Source organism: Lactuca saligna, chromosome 8 (genome assembly GCF_052625555.1).
Source record: "Lactuca saligna cultivar CGN05327 chromosome 8, ASM5262555v1, whole genome shotgun sequence".
Taxonomy (NCBI): Eukaryota; Viridiplantae; Streptophyta; class Magnoliopsida; order Asterales; family Asteraceae; genus Lactuca; species Lactuca saligna.
Genome location: NC_136424.1, coordinates 64743425 through 64766615, shown reverse-complemented (window position 1 = coordinate 64766615; position 23191 = coordinate 64743425). Strand labels below are relative to the sequence as shown.

General features: G+C 33.0%; 1 pseudogene; it reads right to left on the bottom strand.

Annotated features, from left to right (window-relative positions):
* Window positions 1-202: 202 nt before the first annotated feature.
* On the bottom strand, window positions 203-4494 carry LOC145009702 (serine/threonine-protein kinase WNK8-like; annotated as a pseudogene).
* Between the last annotated feature and the right edge of the window lie 18697 nt (window positions 4495-23191).

The following is a 23191-nucleotide window of genomic DNA, read 5'->3' as shown; positions in this document are numbered from 1 at the left end:
CTAAAGTTGGTCAAGAAGTCCGACCAAGTTATAGCCTTGATAGCTGGGGATCCCAGTGAGTCACCAATCGACTCCCACCAATCCCTAACTTTGTCTCTCAAACAACCTGCAACAAAGCAGACTTTCGACCCTTCCAGGCAGAAGCTCGTCAACTGCGCAGATTCAATGTCTGCGATCCATCTCCTGGCAGCAATGAGGTCCTTTACCCCGTGAAAGCTGGCACACCACTCCCCATGAAGTCCTTGAAGGACGGCGTGCACGTACCCGACTGGCTGGATGCCAAGTCACTTTTGAATTTCCAAAGGCGATCCTCCATCAGCTCAATAATCCCCTCCTTGATCAACCCGAAAATGACCGGGGTCACCTCAAGGATACCTCTTGTGATCTCAGATGCGATGAACTCGTGTAGTCCGTCATCAACCTGCTCAGATCCGGCACCCGAGCCTAATCCTAATCCATAATCTGAACGTCCTGCTCCATGTCGCGTAATCACCATACTGAAATAAATCACATAAACGTCAGGGCAATACATACTCTCGAGAGGTCTCACATACTCTCCAAGTTTCCTAGTTCTATCTTATCCCTCCTTGATTCGAGTACGAATCCTATGCTTCCAGTAGTACAGGCCCATACTATCTTCCACATCTATCCATACTTTCCTCAAGGATTGCTTCGACTTCACCAAGTCCATTCTACTAATACAACTTTCCAAACTAATCTCATCCTATGCTTTCCCTAGGTCACTTTCCGACCTACTCTCTACTATCAGATGCACAAGGAGTCCCTACCATCTTTCCCTATAAGCACAAAGTAAGCAACGTTCGTGCATCAAGTATCCATTACCAAACATAACCTAATCAAGCTATCATACTGCTGACTAAAAAACCATAGTATATAACTTAATAAACTCATATAATAGGCATATAAGGCATCTTTCCTAGATACTTAGCCCTAATCTAGCATGCAGTTCTCATAATCACATAACATGCATACAAGGTATCCTCTCTAGATCCTTAGCCCTAGTCTAGCATGCAATTCTCATAATAATATCATATAACATAACATATCATGTATGGGTATATTGGAAAAACTTACTTGAGCTCGGCCGGTCGCACATATCACACACCTCGATTTGAGTCCAGAAACCCCCGAAGGTGTGCCCGAATCCCTCAAACCAAGGCTCTGATACCAACTTGTAACATCCCAAATATCGAGACCACAAATTTTTGTTTTCAATTATATTACTTGTAAAATTTTTTTAGGAAAAAGATGTCACATCAAACCACAAAACCATAGTTACATGTCTAAAAAACCATAATGGAAAATAGTATAATCTCAGAGTACAATCACAGGGTTCTCAAATGTGAAATCATGTGTTTGCGATGCGCTGCTACCCTGCCGGCTCCTTCCCCTTAGATGAAGAGGTATGTGAAACCAAAATTTAAAACCTTAAGCATATAGCTTAGTGAGTTCCCCCATTATACCATATACCATACAATCATACATACTGCCGAGCAATTTTGGGTGCCCTACCTACCCACGTCAAGCTATTATGGGGTGCTGACCTACCCATGTCAAGCCATTCTGGGGTGCTGACCTACCCGTGTCAGGTCATTCTGGGGCGCCTGGCTACCCTCCGGTCTATCTCACTCGGTCACGGGGACTATTTCTCCCCTACCACTATCACATAATAACATATCATAATCATCCTGTCAGACATATCAGGGGTGTCCGACCTACGCTTCGGTCCTAACGACCGAATCATGGGACTATTCCCTTCCTACTACCATTATCACATATAGCATATCATACTGTCACGTAGAGCACGTCAGGTAGTAGCAAACTAGAAAAGTATCACAAAGACAATCATCTCAACTGTAATAACCTACTAGTGGGTCGGCCTTGGTGCCTTAGACCCACTTCTACTGAAAGGTAACTCACATCAATGTCGTGTAGTGTCTGCACCGTCCTCGATGTGAAAATCGACTCTTCCTGACTCCTCAATCCATACACAAAATCCTTTCTACATTACCAATTCATACTCATAACCCTTACAAGGGTCACTAAATTCCAAGTCAAAGTCACACTACTAGAAAAACAACCTTTTATGACGCTCATTGCGCGTCGTAAAAGGCTCAGATGATGCGCAAATGCGCGTCAAGGAAGGCCCTGTCATAAAGAGAGACGACGCGCATTTACGACGCTCCTTTACGACACGCAATGCGTTTCAAGGAAGGCTCTGTCATAAAGGAAGACGACACGCATTCACGTGTCGTAACCCTACGACGCGCGTGTTAATGACACACAATGTGTATCAAGAAAGCCCCTGTCAAGAAAGGCCATGTCATAGATGAAGACGACACACATTTTTGCGTATCATAATTTTAAATGTAAAAAAAAATATTATTTATTAATTTACTAATTTTCAAATTAAATAATACATTAAAAATATCATAATACAAAATAAAATACTATAAATAACAAAGATAATTCATTTCACTAATATGTCAAATACAAATAATTATTCCAAAAGTCAGTAAATGTTATAAAAAAACGAACTCATTTATATACAATTGCATCATCTAGCTTACTATGTGCCAACAACTCTCTGTGTGTTTACTTTTGCTTGAGTCTTGTTTCCTCCAAAGCTTCTAGCCATGCCAAAATATGATATCTTGAGTCTCGTTTCAAGAGCCAAAATCACCTTCAATCACCCAATTAAACTCTAGATCTTCTGTTGTTTGAAATAAATTGGTGTTTGTAATCTATGAACAAAAAACGCAAAGACCAAGGTTAACATTTGCTATATAGAAAGCACAATTGGACATATGAATATATAATACGCAACATAAACATTTTCATGAAAATGATATAGATAAATAAGTAAGAGTGATGATATTGATACCTTAATTACGCCATTGGTGAATGAAATTTTAATTGGTTGACAGCAATACTTGACCTCTGAAAACAAATAAACAAAGGATAGCATCATAATTAGCTCAATGAGGTAATTCTTATACATTGTCTCTACCAAAAGATTCATCATGGAAACATTTTGGTTGGAAATAACGAAACAAAAACCTAAATACTAAGCAAAAAAATTATAGTAATCACCATTTAGAGCACGATGAGGAGTCCGATCAAGCCATATGAGACCATTTAAGCAGAAATTTAAGTCATTTGGTGTATCTCCAAACTCACCTCCATATGCCCAGTATTTGCTACCATTTGCATTTTCCTTGAGTAACCCCTGAAACCAGATGCAAATATTTAGAACTACCCTTGCACCACATTTACAATTTTATAAAATTCAAACCGCTTAATTTCTTTTTTATCTGAATAATTTATTAGAAAAAAATGTTAATTAAAAATCTTCTCACCACATGGGTCAGCAATCCACAAGGTCAAAGAAACCGAATTGTCATCATTCTTTATCCCTTTCAACCTGAACTCGTTTTGCTGATGAATCCTCTTGAATTCAGCAACTCCACTTTGGTGTTTAAACATACAGATTGATCAATCTCCATCAAATTCAATGATCTTGGTGTTTCCTCTTTCAGAAAAGGATCTTCTAGAAGCTTTCCAGCAGATGATCTTTCAGTTGCTGGAACCAGAAATTTTTCAATGAATGCCTTCAGTTCAGAATCACCCACTTTGCTAAGAGAACCCGGTTTAATTCCCATTTCCAATACTTACTGAGGTTACTTTCTTATAGATATGAGCTGGATTTTTCCATTCGCTATAAGAATACTCAAGTGTCACCTTTTCCAACAAACACATCCCAAAAGAATATATGTCAACAAGTTCATTGTATTCCTCTTCATAAAGCTCTGGTGCCATGAATTTAGGTGTTCCTAGTGAAAAAAACAACAACATTAAATTCATACTACACTTGAAGAACATGTTTTGTTTTTAGTTAGTCTTTCCAGTAACACTCTTGGCAATTGGTTGCTGCATGACAGTTGCCAATCCAAGATCACCAATCTTGATTTCTCCATTGTTCCCATTCACAAATATGTTGTCACATTTCAAATCCTTGTGAATCACAGATGGATTTTGACTGTGAAGGTAGTGAAGACCATTTAGAATTTGTCTTGCCCACTTCTTTATCGCTTTCAAATCAACCGTTTTATGTTTCTTCTGATATCTAATAAATGCAAATTAAGAGTCGAGTAAAATATATAATTTATTACATTAATTACACACACACACACACACACACACACACACATATATATATATATATATATATATATATATATATATATATGATATCAAATATATTATTTCTTACTATCTAAGGCTTCCGGATGTGAAGAGCTTAGTTATCATATTTACATTTTTCCTCTTATCATCAACCCACGAATCAAAGAACTTGATGATGTTATTGTGTTTTAATGATCTAAGAAGATGAACTTCTGAATATAATTTTTCCAAGTCTTGTGGTGACTGCATCACAGCATCAATCCTCATATGATTCCAGAAATCAAACATGTAATTACAATAAAGTTGAAAAATCTATTCAATTCTATGTAATCGATCGATTGACCATTCATTTATTTTAAAATGTTTCAAAATAAAAGTCACATGAATCTATATAAGTAGTTCTCAACCTACTTTCTAGTATCACGGATCCATTAGATTGATAATTACATTCAAGTACCATAAATTTATTTTCTACAGTTATCTTGTCATTAGTAATTACAAAAAAAATGTACATGTAGTACCTGAAACTATCACATGTTGGCATCCTACCGAACAAGGGTCCAATCTTTACATAAGAGAGGGACCCCAAATATAATATTTATGGAAATGAAGTAATAACTGTAATCCTTATCCATTATGAGTTAATGACAAATTTTAATCTAGGACTTGGAACAAGTAAAATTACGGAAATGAAGTAATAACTGTAATCCTTATCCATTATGAGTTAATGACAAATTTTAATCTAGGACTTGGAACAAGTTAATAACTGTACCTGGATGTCAAGTTTTGAGTACTTGTTATCTTGTAATGATAATCCTCTATTTAATTTAGCTTGTCTTAACATGTACAGAGGTAAAATGGTCATTTTATCCAGACATAATTACCTATTCAGCCAATACAAGAGTTAATGGATGAGGGGTAGAAAAGGCATTTACCATTTTCTCCAAATATCAGGGGCCTTACGGAGAGTCCCATCTCCATGTAACGACCCAAAATTTAAGACCAAAAATTTCTTTTAATAAATCATTACTTAAAGTAAAGTCGTCATTCCAAAACATAATATGAGTATAAGTTTTCAAAACACATATTCATTATCTGAGTAAACATTCTTATGCTTTCTAATCTATGGTATGTGCCATGCGATCACCCCAAGCTCTTCCCTCCGCTACCGGAAGTACTTGAAACCAAAATTGAAAACCGTAAGCATGAAGCTTAGTGAGTTCCCCACCTTACCACATACCATGCATAACCACATATTGCACATACTGGGCCACGCCCGCTATCTTGGGCCTCGCCCCTACCTCGGGCCACGCCTGGCTTCGAGCCCTGCTCGGATACAAATCTGTTTTAGTTAGGCCCCGCCTGTTACAGTGGCTCGCCCGCCAATAATTAATATCGCATAAACATATCACAACACATAACTAATCTTTAGGCTTACGGTTTTCATTTTATGTTTCAGGTACTTCAGGAACGAAAGGGAAAAGCCCAGGATGATTGCAAAGAACACACCACCTATTTTTCTGTATTTTGAGATTTTCTCTGATATGATATTATATGATATAGTGACATACTTTGGTCTTTTTGGGTTGTATGACAATGTTTTAGATTACTGTTTTTATAAAATTAAAAATGAAAATTTTGGGTGTTATTTTTGGAACATTAGAAGGCACCGATGTTGTCGAGTGATTATTATGATAGGATGTTAGATGTTTGCATGACTCTTGCATGTGTTATGTGCTAGTATGTATACCGAGCGAGGCTCGATGTCAGGCGAGGTCCGATGACTGTATTATATGTTATTGTTTTTGTGATTATCACATGTGTTAGCATGATTATATGTTTATATGTTTATTATGAGTATCGGTTGGGGCTCGATGTGATGTCCAGGTGGGGCCTAATGAATGACATATCTGTAATCCGAGCGAGGCTCGATGTCGGGCGGGGCCTGAGGCCGAGTGGGACCTGATGTCGGGCGAGGCCCGATGTGGGGTAGGGGACCAGTATGTGTTTATTTATGTATGGTATGGGATATTGTGGGGAACCCACTAAGATTTAGGCTTACAGTTTTCATTTTATGTTTCAGGTAATTCAGGATCGAAAAGGAATAGCCTGGGATGACTGCAGAGCACACACCACCTTTTCCACATTTTGAAATTTACTCTGATATGATATGATGTAGTGACATACTTTGGTATTTTTTTGGGTTGTATGGCAATGTGTTTGGATTACTGTTTTTATAATAAAAATAAAAATTTTGGGTCTTATTTTTGGGACGTTACATATTCGGTTAGCATACTTGGATAGTACTCGTTAATGTGATATTAAGGATATAAGATTCGTAAAAATCTGACTCTGAAGGAGAGAGTTATGGATTTTCTAAAAATAGAAATCAACCACATTGTTAAAATTAATTACGACGAAACAGTACTTAGAGATTGTTTTAGTTTTAAATAAAAGTGCAAAAGGAGTTTCGTAGTACTCCTCGAGATATAAACTTTAGGAAAAAGTTTTTCGAAAACGGGATCTGTATCAGTAAGTTATGATTTTTATAAAATCATTAATTCTTACCTCCGTTGGGCTCGAAAATGAAAGTTAAAACCGACCAAAACAACCAAAAGGAAAGTTGTAGTACCTGTTGAGATCGTCACATAGATATAGAAAAGGTATAGATTAGAGCAAACATGAGGAATTAATGAATTTTGAAAAATCCCTACTTACGCGTCAAGTGTGTTTCACTGCGTGCCACACACATGACACTGGATTCGAACAGATTGAGAGTGATGTGGCTGAGTTGGGTGGGGACACGTGGCAACTTCTTGTGGAGCCACGATGTTCGAATACATATCGTGCCTAGGAAAGGCACGACGTGCATCCTAAAAACTCGACTATAAATAGAGGGTTGTGCTATTCAGTCCAACACACCTTCAAAACACTCCTCTATTTCTCTCTGGTTTTGTGTTACCTCGTGGAGCGGTCCCCGAAGTTCCGAGATCATCTCTACCTTGCATCAGCGGTTTCAAACCATAGAGTGAGTTCACGACACCTATTTTACTGTTTTAAAATGTTTTCACGTAGGGGGGGGGGGGGGCTACATGCTTAACAAATGACTTTATAAAACTATTTATTTTATAAATATTAAGTCATTTTATAATAAGCTAGAAGCCTTAGGATAGTATAACTATTGATACTATGCCTCGATTTAAGCTATGATTTGTGTCTAAAGGATATGATACCCGATCATCTAGGTATTACCTAGATGTTATAGTGGCCAAATCCCTAGGAAACCCTTAAGTAACTAAGAGTTATGCTAGACAAGATTTAGGATATACATTGTACTTAGTTGTTATGCTGCCCAAATATCCTGTTAAAATAACCATAATTATGGTGTATATATATATATATATATATATATATATATATATATATATATATATATATATATGATAATTATGAAATCATAAATATATATATATATATATATATATATATAATTTGATGATATATACCCGGGAGAGGTATATACAAAGATAATGTGTGTGTGTGTGTGTGTGTGTGTATATACACATATATAGGGGTAGTTAAGATAAAAATAAAACATTAAAAGATAAAAGCCTAGGGTTAATGCATTAGTGAGTTAGTTATTCATCCTAAAGCCTTGATTTAATTCGGCATATCCCTAATACCTATAATTGTTAATCTTGTGAGAGCTAGTAAGTTATGTATATATCTATACATGGCCATGAAAACCCTACTTGCGATTGCTAGCTACAATCCCGATAAGATACCTTCCATATAAGGTAGTTTTCAACGTCCGATGAAGCATTGTAATTGGGGCTACATTTACGGTCATAGCGTTTATTATAGGGGCTCACGTTAATACATTAAATATTGCCTTAGAGCTTAGATTACCATTAGGGATGCCTGGTATGGTACTTAAAATACGTTAGGATCGTTAGAAATCCTTAAAAGATAGTAAATTAAGGTTAACAAAAGATGATCCTAATTAAATTACGTTAGGATCGTTAGATAGTCTGAAAGTTAGTAATTTAAGAATCATAACCTAAAAGATAAAAGGTGGGTAAATAAATAAGAAATGTTTACATAAAAGAAAAGTATTCTTAAAGCAATTTAAAAATAAAAACTCGTGTACTCACCAACATTATGTTGACTTTTAAAATACATGTATTCTCAGGAAGATGAGTATGGAAGAGTGTCCCCCAAGTATGAAAGAAGTTTGCAAGGAAGCTGTTGAAGTATAGTATAGTGATTTCAGGAATTTGTGTCTATCCCTAAAACAATGTAATTCTTCAAAAATCAATAATAAATAAATGTTTAAAATATACCTTTGTGTTTGATTGTACCTATTAACGAGATCCAATTATCCCTACGCCACACTGCTCGGTGTTTCCACCAATGGTTGGGCAGGGTGAGATAACCTTGACCTGGATTTTGACCAAAGTTTGAACTAGGGGTATTTAGAGTATTTTGAGTTTTGGTCATTTTATTTATAAAGGTTACAGGTAGAGTTGATTTCGGCGCAGTGTATTGTTTCAGCTTTTCTTCTGTATGTGAGGTGATTCTTCTCACTGTATTCATGGGTCGAAAGTACCAAGGTCATCCCATTATTTTGTTATTTACGATGATAGTTGTTATGTGGCTTATATGGATTTGTATGATGGGTTGAAATAAACCCTAAGGCGGGGCCCACTATTGTATGTTCGGGTTAAAATAGAACCTAAGGCAGGGCCCACAGTTGTATGATTGGGTTGAAAGATACCCTAGGGCGGGGGCCCATTTATGTTGATCGGGTTGAAATACACCCCGTGGCGAGGCCCCATGGTGGGGCCCATATCTGTACTTTGGGTTGGATTTTACCCCAAGGTTAAGCCCAGCTGTATTTTTGATACGATGTACTTTGGGGAACTCATTAAGTTTTATGCCTAAAGTTTATCTTTAAGGTTTTAGGTACTTCCGATTCGAAAGGGAAGGGCCCGGTGTGATGGAACAACATCCTCCCCTCATGATTTCCTCATTTTGAATAATTATACTCTAATGTTTTAGATATTATATTTTGTGATGGTTTTTGAAACAATTTATGAATAAAATTGATAGTCTTTCGATGAAAATTTTTATCACTATTTTTGGGTTTTTACATGGTTATTGTGTCTTCCTTGGAGGTAACTTAGATTCTTGGCAATCCAAAAGACAACCAGTTATTTCCTGCTTAAGCGCTGATGCCGAGTATCGGGGGTAGCAAACATTGTCGCCAAAACTTCATGGATGTAAAATCTACAACTTGAATTACGCATCCCACAAACTCGTGCCACCATACTCTATTGCAATAACATCTCGACCATCTATCTCACTCAAAACGATGTTTACCGTCAACGTGCAAAGTGCATCAGGATCGAAATCCACTTCGTACGTGATAAAGTTCGCTTGGGTTCTATCCGTGACCTTTATGTCCCAACAGATTTTCAATATGCAAACATGTTTACAAAGGGGATGTTTTGCCGACTGTTTCGAGCAACGCTTTTGGTCCAACCTGACCATTCACTCAACCAATGCTCGAAGGGGACTATTAGCGACACAATCATATTTATTGTTATTATATTTCTATAAAATCATTTTGTATTTATTATGTATATCTTCCATAAATAGTTGGCTCGTTTGTTAGGATCATTGTACTATATATATATATATATATATATATATATATATATATATATATATATATATATATATATATATATATATATATATATATATATATATATATATATACACACGAATGAAACAAGATTGGAAATTATAGTAACGTAGCTAAACTTACCAAGCTAAGACTATGTTTGTCAAACCATAGATAACTATTTTTTGTTAGTTAATATATAGTTGAAAAGCTAGTTGATAGTTAAAAAGTTAGCTGGTAACTGAAAACCTAGTTGATAACTAAAAAGTTAATTGATAGCTAATAAAAAATAATGTTTGATAAAAACTAGTTGACAAAATAAATTGAAAAATATAAAATAACATAAAAAGATTACATAAAAAGTGTGTAGAAAAATATGTTTATTATAATTAATAAATGGCATTTTGGATGAATTTAAAAAAAAAAAAGTTTCATAAATTATAGTTGAAAAGCTATTCTTGAATAGTTTTTTTTTTATTATTTTTTATTTTAATAAAAAAAACTATATAATAAGTTACATTTTAGTTTACTAAGCGTAACAATCGCTCCTAATGTTTTGGGGCATCCCGACAATTATATACCTGCTAATCCGATGCCCACCCCGACTCATATTGTACCGGAATGGTATTTCCTACCGATCCAAACATAACATAAAAATAGTGTGGTCTTTTTGTACCCAAAATAAAATTATAATTAATTTGTGAATTTCAGCACTATTATTAATATAATAGTATGATCCAATTATCTTATGCTAATTCTAGAAAAGTTAATAGCTAGAAATCAAATTTTAAGAACTATATTAATGATAAAGACTATTTATAACTTATATTGGACGGAGTGGCCCTCGCCTTCGGCTGCCAAAGGCACGCCATTAGTTCCCCAAAACCACCCCCTAATATGCGCTAGATGACTCGTTGGGTTAAACCCGTTATCTTGTTATTGAGAGGAAAGAGAAATAGGATAAGAGAAGAATGATTGTGATTGGTCATCGAAATAGGAGAAGAGAAGAATGATCGGAAAAGAGAAGAATAAGTGTGATTGGTCCTTGAAATAGAAGAGAAGAATGTTGGATTTGATCCTTTTCTTATATTTTTTTTTTTTTTCTAAAATCAAAATGTATATGTTTTTACGATAAAAGTTTAGGTAACAAGTAAGAATGTGATATGACAATATGCTAAAATGCTACCAAATCTTATAATCTTAGATAACCACACAAAATGAATTAATAATAATAATAATAATAATAATAATAATAATAATAATAATAATAATTTTGTCTTTATTTGTTTTAATGGAACCAAAAACAATGCAAATATTCAATGGCAGTCTTATTCTTTCTTTTCTTGACAACGAAATTTCCCGCCTAAAGTTAGATTCAATTCAACTAATCAAAATACAAAGTATACTCCAAAGACGATTACATTTACGTATTATCCAATAAATTCAGAGGTCTTGACTTTTATTTTTATTTGGGTTTTATTAATTAATGTGGGAAGTTAACAGTATTTTGCTAAAGATAATGAATCCTGAAATTCTATAATAATATAATAAAAAAGGGCAATCAAAATATAATTTAAAAATAAAAAAAAAAAAAAAAAAAAAAAAACTCGATTCATATACAACAGTTTTTTGCTATATATAAAAATGATTTTTTTTTCCTTTTTTGTATATTATACAACACTCTAAATTGTTGTGTATGAAAAAAAAAAAAAAAAAAAAAAACTATTGTTTACAAATCAGATTTTGTAAGTAGATAGATCTCGTAGACAATTTTCATATATATATTTTTTGTGTTTTAAATTGGGTTTATATATGTATAGTAGTGAAAAGTGATAATCCCTATCATAATATAAAATCTTGAATCATCATTGTATTTAATAGAAATATATAACAAAAAATAGACATAAATGAATGGATAGAAAGGAACATATATGGCTGTTTGTATTTGTGGGTAGGAATATTTGAGCAGAAATTGCCAAATGAAATGAAAGAAAAGTAGAAAAAGGTCGGTGTAGTTTGTCCCACAAGCACTATCAAACAATAACTATCACCCCAAAACAAGGAACTAAAGGAACCTTAATTTAAACAGTAATATCTGTTGTTTTTACTTAACAACAGTCATTTTTAATTTTTTTTTATAAAAGTATGTCAATGCGTCAACATGAGTTACATCATCAAAAAGAAAGCTGAGTTAATCGAATTATTAGTGGTGATCTATATAGACTTATCAACATTTGCTTGAACAAATATGTCATAAAACTGCATGCATGATAACAAATGTGAATAAACCGATCTAATTGCTAAAATAAGAGTTTTTAAAGCATGACTCGAACGTTATGTCCATTGTACTTCCTCCATCTACTTACATCAGGTGGATTGTAGCTCTTCCTACCCAGGCTTGGAGAGGAAAGGTTCGGTTCCCTAGTAGTGTGTAGGTATTAAGTTTTTTGTCAAAGTAAAATCCACTGATTGGTGTTTGGCTTATATTAGATACCATTAGCATGTTTGTAGACCCGATAACTTGAATTTTGGTGCTTTTTGTGGGGAGGATGTAATGTCTTGATGTTAATTTGGTAGGAATTTTAGTGAAATTGGCTTCACAAGGGTTGGATTGCTACCGAGACCGAGCTTATGGGTTATGTTGATCGTACAGATGGCATAATGATGTATCCAGGTCCAGTAGGAGAGGTTTGAGATAAGTTGGATTGTTTTCTTTCTTGAGTCAGTTGCTTGAAGACTTACTGATCATAAAGAAATGATTAGGGTTGCTCGCAATCTAAGGGTTGTTAGTAATTAGGGTTTAGGCCCAATGACAAGGGTGTGCCCTGGGATTGTGCTCTAACACCCAATTTAAGGTAGTCTTACTTGAGAGAGTGCATAAGGGCGTTTTCATCAAACTAGTTGGTAGCAGGTAGCTTGTAGCGTGTAACGGGTAACTGGTATTGTTTTGTTAAACGCTACGTTAGGTAGCTTTTTGTTTTGGAGGTTTTGTTTAAACTAAACGCTAAAAGTTTGTATTATCAAATGAGACTTTTTGTTTAAAACAAATCATTTTGTCAAACTCTAGAAGCAAGAAACTCACAAAAACTTTGAAACACTTTGTGCCAAAAACGCCCTAAAATCTTTAGAGGGAGAAAATTGTTTTACTTGATGATACCTCTTATGGAAGATATATTTATACTTTTGAGGAGGGTGGAAATTTCGATCACCATGTATCATGTATGTGCATCCATCATGCATGCTTTTAGCAGGTGATTGTAGGAGACGTACAATCCTCTACTGAAATTAGGTTGGATACTTTTTGCGCCTTAACTTTAATCTAGGCCTAAGTGTGTCTTGACTCGGTCCAACCTTTTTCTTTGGTAATAACACTGTTAAGCTCGGTTATCAGTTTAGGCTGACCATATCACTTCTCGATTCTTGGCCCTATTGAGGTAATACACTACTACTTTTGGATTGTTACACTTGTAGTGGTTCATGTGTACCTTTGAGGATAGACCTTGGGAGTTCTTAAAAGATAAAGAAAACTAGGACAAACCTTTAGTGATGGACTTTGGAGTTTAATAAGAGATGAGAGACATAATGTTTTCATGTTAGAGATGAATTTGGAATTGAGCATGTGTGTCCATACCATGCGTTGCATCCATTATATATACATTGTTTTTCTTGAATTCTGATTTTTTTTTGTAGTGTTTGATTTATTAGACAAAACTTCATAAATGGTCCCTATTGTTTCACAAAATCTGAAGTTTCATCCCTAATTTTAAAAAACCTCACAGATGGTCTATGTGGTTTCAAAATTTTTAACAAAAGGTTCTTATTGCTAACTCCGTCAAGTTTTGTCCGTTAAATAAAGGGCTTTTTCGTCATTTCAATATTACAGGGACCATTATGAGTTTTTTTAAACGAAAAAAGAAAAATAATAATTATTTTAATATACAATGGGTACAATCTCTCTCTCTCTCTCTCTCTCTCTCTCTCTCTCTCTCTCCCCCTCCCTCCCTCCCCCTCTCTCTCAACAACAACAACAACTCATACCACAAATCCTAGCCACCCACCCTTCATCCTCTTCTTCCCCACTCCACCTTTCTTCTTTATTGTTCTCCCTTCCATACAAAGAAACTGCAATGCAAAATCAAAAAGGAAATGCATTCCCTGTTTTTGTTATACTCGATTTTATTGCATCATCACGACCAGCAAAACAAATCCAATTAATAACCCTTCGACTTTGAATTCTTAGAAATGTTACTTTGAGCTCTTAATAGTGCTTGACGCTGGAAATAAACAAATATTGGAGCAATGTTTGTTTTTACTACCTATTGTATGACCATAGGTCGTTCATCGTCAATGATTTTGAGACGAAGGCGATGGATTTTGGAAATCATACATAGCTACACCATCCCTACCCCAAGAAGTATCATTTGAGGGGTGAATCATTTATTCAACATATAATAATACATCGGTGTGTTTATGATTACTGATGGATATCGATAAAAATCCAATTCACATCTAGCTTCAATTTCTACATAAATCCACCATCGGAATCAAGAAAGTCCAGGAAAAAACTATTAATCATCAAGAAAACTAATTCAGAGGAAGAATATGATTCTAATAATACTTTTTGTTATATAATATAGCTGCATCGTTTTCCCATAACAAGAACACAACACAAAATTGATTTATGCATCTTTTCTGAGACATAGAACTATGAACAAAAGATGAAAAGAGGAGTCAGACTAACTTTGTACATAAAAAAAGAAACCAATAGTACCTATTTAAGATTTGAGGACCAAGAAAATCGATCATATCGTCATTTTCAGATACCATTTTGCAGACTCACAGGAATGTCATCATCATCATCATCATGAAATTCCATTTCCCCAAAGTTTCTTAAACTGAAATTATGTACACAATCATCATCATCATCATCATCATCATCATCATCGTTACCAGGAGAATGTGTAGACGAATTTGTTTCTTGTTGATGTATAAACCTCTCTTTTGTCACTCTATTCCCAATGTCGGTCACCTTCTTGGTTCTCTTAGCCACCATGTTCACCCTTCTCACAGGCGGCTTCATGCCCTATTTGCCAAATTATATCTTCAATTTTTTCTGGGTTTCAATGCTTACCTTGTGGGATTTCGGGTTCATAATTCTGGATCATCCCTATCAATGCTTCTTTACAAGTCAATACCGGTTTCACAGATGTGATTCGATGGACAAATTTGGAGTTAAGACCCGAATGCTATGAATTGAAGATTTCATTAAGAACCGTAGATGATCACTCATTTCGAATCTACCACTTCAACGCTCTAGCGTAATGGGCCGACATAATATATCATATTCATTTATAAATACGTATGAATAAGTTGATTCATATATGAATACGTATTTTCATATATGAATAAGTATAAGAGAAATGATTATTCATATATGAATATGGCGGAAGTGGGTGGTGGCACGGGTGATGGTTGTTGGTGGTGGTCGGTTGTGGTGGTGGAGGTGGTGGTTTGTGGCAGCGGTGGTGGTGGTTAGCGACGGATGGGAGGTGGTGTATGACTGTATTCATATATGAATACACTTATATTTATATTCATATATGAGTATTATTCATCCTCCATCAGCCCGCTAGATCGGAGCGTTTTGCGGCAAAAATAAATGATTTGCTGAGAATGATTTCCTCATTCTCAACCTTTTTTATTTTCTCAAATTGAACTTTCTCTCTCTCTCTCTCTCTCTCTCTCTCTCTCTCTCTCTCTCTCTCTATATATATATATATATATATATATATATATATATATATATATATATATATATATATATATATATATATATATATATATATATATATATATATATATATATATATATATATATATTGGTCCAACTTTTCTTTTAAATATCTCAGTTTAAATTTCCAGATTTGCCCACCTTGTCAAATCCATTTCTGCCTTTGCTTAAATTTTCTTTTTCATGTTTGACTATCTTGAAAACCCGATATGTCATTTATGTGTTTTTAATGATTTAGTATGCAATCCACAAGCAAACATTTGAAAGTCAGAATATTTGTGCTATCTTGAATTCGTTTGAAACACAGAAAAGATTCCATGTAAAACAAATATTTTAGTTGATCAGATAACCAATATTTACGATATAAGTTTAGTTGCTCTAACTGATAGAGCCTATGTCATAATATGTGTCCATAGACTTTCGTTTTGCAATGAAATGTTATCATACGAAAATATATATCGATTATCAAGTGTACGGGTTGGCTGGTTCGTCCTTTTTGCTCCCTCAACAAAGAAAAGAAAAATATGATTTTGTACATATATATGTAATATAAAAGGATATGCTTAGAAATTTGCATAAAGCAAAAGGAAAGGAAGGAGCGTTTGTAAGTGTAAGATTAGCCCCATGGATGACCTCCAAATATAATTTCTATCCTCTCATGCCATTTCCCCACACTCCTAAACTCATCATAACTATATATATATATATATATATATATATATATATATATATATATATATATATATATATATATATATATATATATATATATATAAAATCCGTTGAGAACTTATAATTTCTAAATAATTTGAGATTTAAAAATAGAGCGTTGAATCAAAATTAACTAAGGTCATGACCGTCGTTTTACTAATCCCACTTAATGTTTAATTTTTCGTGTCATTGGAAATATTAATAAAAATGTCTAACACTTAACATAATAAATCAATTTTTCTGATTTTTTTTTATAAAAAAATAATTTTCGATTTCTTTTGAAAAATGCAAATTTTTTGATTTATTTAGAAAACTCGAATTTACAAAAAAAAAATCTAAAAAATCATATTTTTAATAAGCTGTATTTTTTTTAACAAATTTTTTTTTTTTTTTAAATCTGTAAATTAAAAAAACAAAAAAAAAACTATATTTTTTTAACCAAAAAAATTAATATTTCAAGAAGATATATATATACATTTTCATAAAATAAACTCGTTTTTACTTACTAATCTATAAACACAATAATACAATTACTTTTATTCGAAACAAAATAAAATTAAAAAAATTAAAAAATGCTACAAAGATTCAATGTGTTATCATTTTCTTTGTGTCAAGTTTTCCATATTTTCTTCAATTTATGATTTTTCACATCTTCAATATTTTCCAAAAATTCTTCCAAATCTACAAAAAAATTAAAAAAAAAAAAAAAAAAAAAAATTGATTATGCAAAAACACTCACAAAAATGCATATGTATATATCATGTAAGATTCACATATGATTATATCACGTAAGGTTAACATGTGATTATATAATGTGATTTTCACATGTAATTATATCTTTTAAGATTCAAATGTGAAATTCACAAGGAATTGTTTAAAAGTAATCAACGAAAAATGCTCACATAAAATGCATGTGTGTATATATAGACGTGATTCATATGTGATTCAACTGCGATTTACATGTTAATCACATTTAATTAATATGTGATTCACTTGTGATTTACATGTGAATCACATGTAATTCTTATGTGATTCACTTGTGATTTACATGTGAATCAAATTTGATTTACATGTGAATCACATGTAATGCATATGTGATTCGTTTGTAATTTACATGTGAATCACATGTAATTCATATGTGCTTCACTTGTGATTTACATTTGAATTACATGTGATTCATGTGTGAATTACATGTGAATCACATGTAATTCATATGTGATTCACTTGTGATTTGCATGTGAATCACAAGTGATTCATTTGTGATTTATATGTGATTTACACATGAATCACATATAATTCATACGTGATTCGTTTGTAATTTACATGTGAACCACATGTAATTCATATGTGCTTCACTTGTGAATTACATGTGATTCATATGTGAATTACATGTGAATCATATGGAATTCATATGTGATTCACTTGTGATTTACATGTGAATTACATGTGATTCATATGTAAATTACATGTGAATCACATGTAATGCATATGTGATTCACTTGTGATTTACATGTGAATCATATGTAATTCAAATGCTCAAAAGTTGTTGTGTTGTGAACAAAAACAATTCAAGTATTTATTTTATTATTTTTGACTTTTTTTGTTGGATTCTTTAAAGAACATCATAAATTAAATAAAAATAACAAACCTTTAATATACTAGAAAGTCCATGCAAAAAGCTCTAATGAAGAATAACTAGCCCCTTTCTTAGAGTTGAAACAATTCAAGTATTCCTCTTTCTGAAGCTTTTCATCAGCCTTGTCCGTACATTAATGGCGAACTTCAACATGAACATGATGACTATTTTTTCTCATCTTCTTGGTCCTTCAACCAAAATTATGATGCTAATCCCTGAATATTATGAGCAATGGGCAGATAGGATGGAAGACTATCTCAATTGGATTGATGAAGATCTATGGAAATGTATTACTGAAAGAAATCGTCCTACAAATTTACTAGAATGAGTAGAAACTACTGGTTTTGATCCAGATGTTGGTCAAAATAGATAAACTAAAGAAAAATGACAAAAGATGCTTGTGTGAACTTCGCGGTGCTCTTCCCCCGGTGGTTTACAATTATATTTGTGGTTGCAAACCAGTTAAGGAGATATGGGATACATTGAAGGAAAAGTATCAAGGAAGTGAGAAGACTAGAAAAAGTTCTATTAAGCAATGTCTGCTTGAATTAGGTGAATTCAAACAGAAGGAGATGGAGACAGAAGGAGATGGAGACCACTGAAATATACTATGATCGTTTGAATGAATTAATCTTCAAGTGTAGTCGTTATGGAGTTAATCGTTTGACTATTGAGTATAATCTTACTTTCCTGATAGGACTTCGAAAGGAATGGAGGAACATTAGTTTGATGATCAAGATACAACAAAACTTCAACAACTATTCACTTGGTGATCTTTATAATGTTCTGAAAGCCCATGAGATTGAGATTAATGAGATTGCTGAAGAAGGAAAATTGAGTTTGGGTAGTCCTCTGGAACTGGTTTCGAAAGTCTCTGGAAAAGAAACAAAAATTAAATTTGCTAGCGATGATGGTTCTAAAAATGAAGGTTTTATCATGAACTCGGACTTGAAGTTGTGGCATATTATTCAAATAATAAAGTCAAAAAGTTTTACAAAAATCCATTCAATCCAAAGTTTAAAGGAAATGATTTCAAGGGAAGTTCATCTCGGTAGAATGTGAGAGAGGAAACGAAGGTGGAGAAGAAAGAAAACAAGTTTAAGGTTAAGAAGCTAGAAAATAAATTAAAGGGTAATTCTGGTTTCGATTGTCATTATTGCAATGATGCGAACTATATGGTAATCGATTGTATGTTGAGGAAGAGAGAAGAAAAGAAAGAAAGCATGAAGGACAAATCCTATTATGTTGAAAGGCTAAAAGAAGTGAGAGTTAGGACGAAGGGGATGTCTCTAGTTGCAAAAGGAAGTGGTGACGGGGATGGTACTTATCAAATCTGGTCATATAGATCAAATGGTGAGGAAATGTGAAACCCCACACATGGAGCCATATATGCGAAATATGAAGAGGGAAGTGCGGATCAGTAGATAATTACTAGAAGATGCTTCGTTTCTACTACAACACACAAGTCTCCAATGACTTTGAAGGTACGTTCTCTTCTCGAATCCTTTAATATTCCTTCTAGTTCATAGGATTATGTTATATCTACTTTTGATGAGACTATTACGTATGTTAATGATTTGCTTATATCTGTTAGTAGTGATGCTGAGAAATCAAAATCTTTACTGCTAGAACCACAGAAAAGGTTGGAGTCGAAGAGGAGTAGAATAGATAATCTAGAATTGCAATTAAATAATATTACTTGTGATAGGGAGAAATTGAGATTGGAGAATCAGATTTTGTTAAAACAATGTAATATTTACTATAATTTGGATAAAAGATCGTATGAGAAATTAACTGATTTACATCATTCCTCTGACATAAGTAAGGAATAACATAGGACACTTCTTCCCTTTTTGATAATCGAAAGGGAGAAAATAGATTCATCATCCTATGACTGTGAGAAGAAGATTTCTGATATGACAAGGTCCCAAATGATTCATATACATATGGTATTGTTAAATTAGATGAATGTTTGTATCCTAAGGATTTGGTTCATATTGTGAATGAGACCTTGACTAAAAATGAATAAATAAAGATTTTGAAAAAGACTGAGAATTCGACAACTAACTCTCAACATAATTTTGCTGATATCGAAGATGATTCTGACAATATCAGTGAATTTGAGGCAAAAGAAGTTGTTGATTGTTCTCAGTTATCTGTCATTAATGTCACTTCGATGGCTAAGGGTAAAGAAATTTGTAATGATTCATTGGCAAAGGTTAACACTGATTAACCCTCAACTTCGAAATTTTGTGACTATGACCGTGTGATTGTCAAAGATAGCCAAACTGATAATGAAAATGATGACGAAGACATTCCAATTGAAACAACTATTCCTAGAGTTGTTGTTGATCAAGTTAACGAGGAAACATAAAAATTCGAAAAAGTAATGAAGGAAAAATGTCCTCATTATCTTGAATCAAACTCAGTTGTTTCTCCAAGTTGCAAATGCATCAATGATATGGTGTTTCCCAATAAAGTGTTTGTTACTACAGGCAACGGAGATAAAGTGAATCTTGAGATCAACAAAATTGTTGTTGAAGATAACAAAGGAGCTTCAGAAGAAGGGCTTTTCTCAAACCAAAGCACGATTGAAAATACTCTTAACAAGAATCCATCCACTTTTAAAAGGCAAAAACCAAAACGATATTGGAAAGTTAAGTAAGAAAAAGCAAACATGGTTGAACCATAAAATGAACCAGTTTCTCAAAATCAAAACACAAAAGCTTAAATTTTCTATGAACAAATTCAAAAGATTTCAAAAAAATAAGGAATTTCGATGTTGAAAGCACGAAAAAAAAATTATTGGAAAAATGTCGAGTCTCATAAGAAACAAAAAATTTTGTTAACAAAATCGTCTGGACGGAAAAAGGCTGAACAAGTTAAGATTTCTTATAAACATAAGTCTTTTGTTCAGAAAAAATCGGATAAAAAACAAAATGATTTCTCTAAAAGTCATTCCAAAGTTCAAAAGCCAATTCAAAAACCGGATGTTCAAAAACCAAGAATGGAGAATTTTGTTCAAAACTAACAATTAAAGAATTTTGTTCCTAATCGACAAAATGAAAGATTTTCAAAAAAAACATATTCATAAAAATGATGTTCATCAAAATAATCAAAGAAAAATTTCAAATAAAAGAAGTTTTACTAAAGGACAACAAGTTTATAATCGAACATCAGTTGGTTATAACAAATTTTTCCAAAACCGTTTCCAACATTGTGTCAAACCATCATTTCTAAAAAGAGATTTTGAAAAATTGAATGTTAAATGCACTAGAAAAGAACCTTTTACACCTAAACAACCTCAATTTCCCAATCCAGTTTCAATGCAGCCAGTCAAAGCTTCATTCGTAAAAGGGAAGTCTGATACAACGAACATCAATCATTGGCTCGAAGGAAGAGAAAAAACTTATCAATATGGAAAGTTTTATGTCACATCCCCAAACCGGAACAACGGAAACATTCGGGGGCGGATGATGTCATGTACAATATCACAACAATTAAATAATAGTAATCAAAGCAACAATCATTGTTTTGATAATATCGAGTTTACATTGTGTTTGTAACATTGTTTGTATGACACCAAAAATGTATAGCAAAAACTATAAGACGTGACGCTATGATGCTCCATCTTCTCAAAACCTGTAAGTGTATCTGTCTACCAGTTCCCTAAAATACAAGTGATTTTGAAAGTGTATCAACATTTAAGTTGGTGAGTTCATAAGCATATTTGTTCTAGAAGTCTGTCTTTTGTTCTTTGAAAATGTTAGTGTGTTTCATCTAGAAAATCCAATATTTTCATAGAACTTAAGACCAAAATGTAGTCATAGGCCTTAAGACCAAAATGTATGTGTTCTATTGTACTCTGTAATAGTATATTGTAGTCTTATTATTATATAAAACCATATAAATGAAAGCTTCCCCGAAATGTATGTTGTACTGTATTTGGAAAATAATATACTGTATTGGGAAAATAGTGTATTGTATTGTATTTGTATGAAAACCCTTTGTATGTATGTGCCTAGAATCCACCAGTTGTAATGTAAAGTAGTGTAATGTAGTTCTATTATTAAAATAAAACCATTGAAGTTATGTTTGTCCCGTAAACCAAAATGTTTAGTTAATGCATATTGTAAGTGATATTATAACCATACTAAAATGACTAGTATCCTGCACGATGTTCTTCAGGCATGAGAATATTATGACATTTGTCACCCCATACCTGTCAGTCTAACTATAGCTAACAGTTTAGGTGCGAGATTATCAGTCCCGTATATATATATATATATATATATATATATATATATATATATATATATATATATATATATATATATATATATATATATATATATATACAAATTCACGCTCTCCCTCCGGGAGACTCTGGTTATAATTCAGAACTTTAGCGTGTACTCTAGTAGGTACAATGAAGCAGTGGCTCAAAATCTTGTATTAACTTGTTTACGTATAGTGTGTGAATGTTCTCTTGTTCTTGTAAATGTACGTATTCCCCTTTTGTAGTGTACTCATAATGTAAAATAATTATATTTAAATAATTATTTTTGTATTGTATCTTAGAACTTAGTAAAATAGTGTAAGTGTTCCATATATATATATATATATATATATATATATATATATATATATATATATATATATATATATATATATATATACAAATTCACGCTCTCCCTCCAGGAGACTCTGGTTATAATTCAGAACTTTAGCGTGTACTCTAGTAGGTACAATGAAGTAGTGGCTCAAAATCTTGTATTAACTTGTTTACGTATAGTGTGTGAATGTTCTCTTGTTCTTGTAAATGTACGTATTCCCCTTTTGTAGTGTACTCATAATGTAAAATAATTATATTTAAATAATTATTTTTGTATTGTATCTTAGAACTTAGTAAAATAGTGTAAGTGTTCCATAAACTATACATATTATAGTTTATCATGTATGTTTCTTGTATTGTTCTTAAACTAGTAGAGTAGTATGTACGTTACATAAACTATATCTATTATAGTTTATATGTATGTTCTGTATGTACCGAAAATATTTATGAAAATACCCCCTTGCTCGACATATTACAAAGAGTTAAAGTTTTATTTAAATAATTTTTATACTCATATATATATATATATATATATATATATAT